This window comes from Leopardus geoffroyi, chromosome A3 (assembly GCF_018350155.1).
Source record: "Leopardus geoffroyi isolate Oge1 chromosome A3, O.geoffroyi_Oge1_pat1.0, whole genome shotgun sequence".
In the NCBI taxonomy this organism is placed as follows: Eukaryota; Metazoa; Chordata; class Mammalia; order Carnivora; family Felidae; genus Leopardus; species Leopardus geoffroyi.
Window position 1 is genome coordinate 52,579,644 of NC_059336.1, and position 6,391 is coordinate 52,586,034.

The following is a 6,391-nucleotide window of genomic DNA, read 5'->3' on the forward strand; positions in this document are numbered from 1 at the left end:
CACAAATGCTTAAAGGCCACCAGCCCTGCCCAAATGATCACCAGCATCCTCACCTCTGGGAACAGGCCATTACACTGCCCTAATTTCAATGCTAATTGGTGGGTCACACCAATCTCTGGCAAGACAAGGCCAAACATCAAACTGCCAAGCGCATATCACTAAATTTTCTTAAAACCACGGCTATACGTGTGCCTCCAGCTGTTCTGTTCAATGATGGAGACTCATGCCTTGGAGGAGAGCACCACCCAATCATTTGTGAGGTGCATCTCTGAGGACCCCCAAAATTTATTGAGAATTTGTGATAAATTCTCCTGGCAGGGCAAGCAAACCTTAATCAGGGCGTTTTAAATCCATGAGACCCTGTTAGACCTCTTGGCTCCTCAGTCCCCCTCCTAAGTGGCTCCCTGGGAGAGCCACTCTACTATAGCATGGCTCCCTTTGACTGTGGCTATGCTGGAGATGGCAATGCCCATGTCCACAATGGCATGAAATCTGAGACATGACCATACCAACAGCATGGGACTTGAAGATTCTGGACATGATAGAACCCTAGCCCATGACACCCCAGGACACAGCCTCATCCTGAATGCTATCTCTGTGACCTTCTCCTGTAGCAGAGATGACATCCAGGAACACATGGCAGTTGATGATGGTGAATACTCCTCGGGACTTGGTTGTGAACTGAACAGAATTTATTTATCAGAATCCCCTACTGTTGATCCCCATTTGGCATAGTTAGCTATGTTTATCCCAGGCCCCCTTGCTTGCTACTTGACTGTGAGGCAGGCTGCTCTCTGCTGTGCCTTTAAGCTTTGGGAAACCAAGGTATGTGTCCAGTCTTACCACTTTGTGGGGCCCTTTTAACACATCACTCAATTGCTTACTGTCATCACACCTGTTAGATTGGTCCATATCATGCATCCTACTAGGAGTTAGTGATTTTAATTTCTGTTGAGAGGACCCTTCCCTGGCTGGAGGTGCACCTGGCATAGCACTCCCCACTTCAAGAACAAAGCCGCAGGGTCACCTTCCCACACCACCCTTCCCCATAGTCACTGCTCAGGGCTCCATAATCTCCCTGTTAAGCCCTCTAATAGTCTTGTTTGTTAGTGCATTTCTTAGTGATTTCTTAATACAGATGGTTTTAGATAACCATGTGGCTTTAGATTACTTATTGGCCCAGCAAGGAGGTGTATGTCCTATAAAGGCCACCCCCTGATGCATATGTATTAATAATTCTGGACAAGTTCAGACAGCCCAACAGGTACAACTATCTTATCCAAGGGCTTTGATTTATTTTCTTGGCTGGACTGCAACAAATGAGGGGAAAGATTTGACAGGATTTCGAACTGTTGTTCATTGAATTATATTGTTGTTTGGCATTTATGCTTTGCTCATATGTTTCACGTGCTGGGTGACCAATCCATGTCAGCAGCTTTTATTATCTCTGCTGTCTGGACAATGCCCATGAGTTTCCCTAAAGACTAAAGTCTAGGCATTGATGGGTCACTTGTGATGTGAAAACAGCTATTTTGAGTTGCTGCCCAGGGATTTCACAGTATGACAACTTGCTCACACCCAGGGTCTGAAATTCATTTTAGGATGCCCACCATAAGTTCCTGCTTGACTTTTACCAGGGCACCTTCTAAAATAACCACTTAGGGTTAGGCCCACGAAAAGTCAGTGACGACCATCCTGATCACCTTGTAAGAGATGCTTGCTACCCCGCTCTTGATCTCCTGCTTGCTGGTGACCTGGGACTGAAGACAGCCTTTCCCTGGGCTCATTGCATCACCTCCCTTCTGGGATCTCTAAATAATAAATCTTGTGGCTGTACTTCGTTTATGTGGGTATACTGAAATTGCATCTTCAATCAAAATGACTCCAGGGTTTTCATGGCCCCAGACTGGGAGGTCAGATGTTGAGAGAGCTACCTGTTGCCCCTGAGCTCGTGCCTCTTCATTCAGCAGGTCAGTCCTGCATATTCATACTTCAGCACATTTGCTCTGGCTTCTCAGCACAATTTATGGTCAGGAACACTTGATATGTGGAACTTCTTTAGTTCTATTTTGAAGGTAGGATCCTCCAGACAACATTTTTGTTTGCTCTGCTGGGCTCTGTGACTGCTTTTAAAGCATTTCAGCTGATCTTCTTTGTGGATGGATACAGCTAATAAATGTAAAAGGAACGGTAGATATAAAAACAGCACCAGTGGATGCTAACCATTAGATACAGTGTTGAGAGAAATAGGATATTCACACAAAGTATCCACTCACAGCAGATTATAGAGGGGAAAATGTACTTTCTAATGAAGAGATGGGGAGGCGATGACCTCCACCAAGTGTAAATTAGCATTCCTGATAGCAGAATGACCTGGATTGTGTGCCAGCTGCGATGCAGCCAGATATCAGAGGCATCACCTGGGGCATTTTCTAGTAACAATGTCTAACCTGAATTTCATCATCAAGAACTAATTGGATGCAACCAGAATGTGGGCTGTTCTGTGAAATAACTGGCTTGAATTTTTAAAAAGAATCAATATCAGGGAAATAGACAACAAAAGAGAACAAAATGGTTTGGGCCAGGGGTACTGATCCAGATTTATAAGAGACAAAAGAGACATAACAAAAGGCAACGCAAGGATGTTTAGTGAGTTCTTAACAGGAAAAAAAGCAGCTTTACAGGACATTATTGGGCAAGTTGGGGAATTCTGAACATAGATTGCCTGCCTAGTGGTGTTCTAATAAGAGAAGAGAATGTCCTTACTTTTAGGAAATATCAACTGCAGTATGTAGGAGGTGAAGTGTCACAGTGACCTCAATTTACATTCTGATGTTCCTTTAAAATATTATACATTTATTTGTAAATAGAGGGAAAGGGTGGGGAATAGGTGCAGCAAAGTCTTATTCCTTGTTGAATCTAGGAGAATGTTTATAGGTGTTCTTCACACTATTTAAACAAAAATTCATGTAGGGGCACCTGGGTTGTTCAGTTGGTTGAGCATCCGACCCTTGATTTTGGCTCAGGTTGTGATCTCAAGGTTGGTGGGTTCCAGCCTCGCATGGGTTCCGTACCACATCAAATACAAGATATATTTGAAAAATATTTTGTCTAGTTTTTTAAAAGGACGTTCTACAACTATCGGCTTGTTCAGGGTATTTGCTTCTCTAAACATACAATTCTGTCTCTGGCTATGCCTAATATAAACTTTAAAACATTGATGGCTTCATAGTCATATTACCTAAAGTTCTAAGAAGTCTTCATATGCTGTTTGCCCTTTCTGCTGGTTCTTTATAAATGAGGTTTTAACTTTGGAGTTGTGAGTTTGTTTTCTGTGGGGACACATGTCAGAGTCCTATGTGGTCTGGTTGCGGGCTTGTCTGTCCGAGGTTTGGATGTGCCCCTGTGAGGTGGACCAGAGCTATTTCTAATTTGTGACTTATTTTTATGTTAATTTATTGTTTTGGGGTTGCTGGGCCCAGTGGGTTGTAGAATTTGATCTGTAGCACAGACTCAAGCTTACAAATCTTTAGGGGACACTTTTTTCCATCCATAACCCACGAAAACATAGTCAAGCTTCCTCACTGTCTCCTGGTACAGAGAGACAAGTTTTCTTCAGAACACTTTTTTTTTCAGAATATTTTAAAGAATCCAAGTTCACAACAGGGCTGTTTATCTTCAGTTCCCTCAGGTCCCCGCTTCTGACCTTCACAGGCGAGGAGGTGGGCATTTTCCCCACCACACCCAGCAGTGGTCGGTGCCCTGCTACACCAAGCCTTTTTTCCCCTGGGTACCTTTAAATGTCCTTTTTTCTTCCTCCATGCTCAGCTTCACATTTAGGTGGATGGGGAAGCAAGATACATCCCTGGCCCAAAAGTATGCTTGTTGTATGTAATAGAATTTCTTTGCATTGTCAGGATTTTCAAGCAATTTTGTTTGTTTCGTTATTGGAACCAGTTCATTAATCTATTATTTTTGGCTTAAGGGAAGAAACTATTATTCTGTACACCAGCAGAAAAGACTCCCCTGGGTTTTAAACTTTTAAAACTTCTTACATTGATTGAAAAATTAAATAACATTTATTTAAAAACCAAATTCTTTCTTAAAAGATCATCTAAACATAATAAGTTTGGTGAAAACAATTTCCATGACACAGGAAAAGAGTGGTGCCCTGGAAATCTATAAACAAACTAGTTTCAGCTTCTTGATCTCAGGAACCACATTCCATTTATCTCAGGGCCTCCACAGTGCTGGTCTGATAACTGGCACAGAGTGGGATCCTGATTTTTGTTATTGTCATTAACTGACTTTAAATGTGCTTATCTACCCATCAAATAGGAAGACACATCTTTTTCTTCCTGAATCACAGCTTGCCTTCTGTGCGACCTTAACCGCAACAGCATATCGTCATTGCTACTACTTACAGACAAAGCCCCAGCCTGTGTATTTCGTTGTGGGAAAATGGAATTGGCATGTGGTCAGCTCTCCTGTGCACTGTGAAGGTGGGAGTTTCCTCCTGATTTCAAGCCCTCTGGGTCCAACCTCAATCACAGCAAAGCCAGTGGAGGATGCATGAGATAGGACTTGCCCAGGACACTAGCCCATGAGTGCCTCCCTGCAGGCCCCTAATTCCAGTCCCCTGTCTTGGTGGAATGTGAATGTGTCCCTTTGGGCCAGGGATGTATCTTGCTTCCCCATCCACCTATTTACTGCATTCTGACACAACTTTGTTGGGCTCCAAGGCAAGGTGAAGGGCCCAGGAGCCCACACTGGCCTGTAGAGCAGCTTTCAGGAGGTTACTGGGGGTAGTAGTTAACACTACTAGTGCCCACCTGAGGGGAGAACTTCAGCTCTGGAATGTCACAGAATTAACCTGATGCAGTTCACTCACTTGATCATGCTGGCCACACAGGGACTGTCTCCACCACCCAAGTTCTGGCATCTCGGGAAGGGGTGGGGGTTTCAGTAACGGGACAACCTGTTACTGAGGTAAAGGGTGAAGCTTTCAGAGAACCTCTGAGCCTCACTTATGCAAGATGTGTGTTATGCAAGATGCCCTGCACTACCTCAGGCTCCTGTTTCTCCTGTGGCTTTGGAATGTCACAACTCAATGTCACAGCTCCCTGGCCTGAGGCTCCAGAGAGCCTGCGCATTGCCCTTCCACTCCCAGAACTAAATGTCTATGGTTGCCTAGCCTGAACCTTTTCTGAAGATAGTAAGTTAGGAGGAGAGAATTCTTTCTGTAGCCACAGAAAGGCAAAGAAGGCCTATGGTCATCCCTGTAGGCTGCTTGCCTGGGCTCCTGAATCTGCTGCCACTGTGCCCTTCAACTTTTTCAAAACAACATCCATTGAACAGGCAGGGAAATCTGGCTCAGTCATGACACCCTTGGCAGAGAACCTGAGACCTAAGCGTCTTGGTTCGTCTGAACCCTGTTTTAGGATGGTCTCCGTTATTTGACAGACACAGATTGGGAGCCTTACTCTGTGGAGGTAGACCAGCAGTGTCTCCCACCTGCAGGGAGGGGAAAGACCTGGCAATAGTGTGCTCAGAGAGAATTTAAGTTAATTCTGAGGAAAGAGTTATACTTTAATCCAGTAAGGCCACCATAGGACCAATGGATAGAGGCTTTGGGAAATTTGGGACTAGGGGCAGAAAAGTATCTTTTTTCTCCTTCAGATCTTTGAAAAACAGATTTCTCCTTTATGAGCTGTAGAAAGTAATCGGCTTTCATTCCATCTTCCTGACCTTGCTTTATGTTCTCCTTGAAGGAAACTAATCTGGGGATTCCATATAAGGACTTTTGGGTAATACTCACAAGATTCCAGGCAAGTGGTTTTATGAGACCTTGATCGTTGCTTTCTATTTGTTGACACTCGATGACTCTGCTTATTTTAGGCTTTTCTTGCAGGATTCTTTGTGATTCTGAAGCCTCAGATGTGTGCCACAAACAAGGACAGGATGTACACTGATCCTGTCCCTCGGTTCCCTTGATATAGGACCCGCTAAGGTAAGTCGAGCATCAGGCTACATCTAAGTGCTTAACAATGGAAAGAGGAGGTGAAAGAAGTAGCCAATGAAAGCCCTGGTCATTATCTCCAGCAGATCTCACTGACAACACAGACAGACCTTTGGTTCCAAACTGTTTGCTATATGGCTGTCTATTTTCTGGCACTGGTAAACTATTTTGGAATTACAAATTTGGAATTACAAGGAAGAGTAATTCTATGGCATGTGCAGCATCACTTTCCCTGTATATCTGTAGTGTGTGCTAATAATTGATCAGGAAACTCTTTCCAATGAACCGAAATGTGTCCTCAGAATCCTTCTTAACATTTTTCAAAGAGTTCCAATTGATAATAGTTGGCTAAAAGATGAAACCTTTTGCCAT

At 43.8% G+C, this 6,391-nt stretch overlaps 1 protein-coding gene across 1 annotated transcript in view; it reads right to left on the reverse strand.

Annotated features, from left to right (window-relative positions):
• Positions 1-6,030, reverse strand: part of LOC123580591 (sulfotransferase 1C1-like) — a 45,212-nt gene extending 39,182 nt beyond the window's left edge. The window contains exon 1 of the mRNA XM_045445535.1: positions 5,819-6,030. The gene's annotated coding sequence lies outside the window, so the exon portion shown is untranslated. The remainder of the gene's footprint in view (positions 1-5,818) is intronic.
• Between the last annotated feature and the right edge of the window lie 361 nt (positions 6,031-6,391).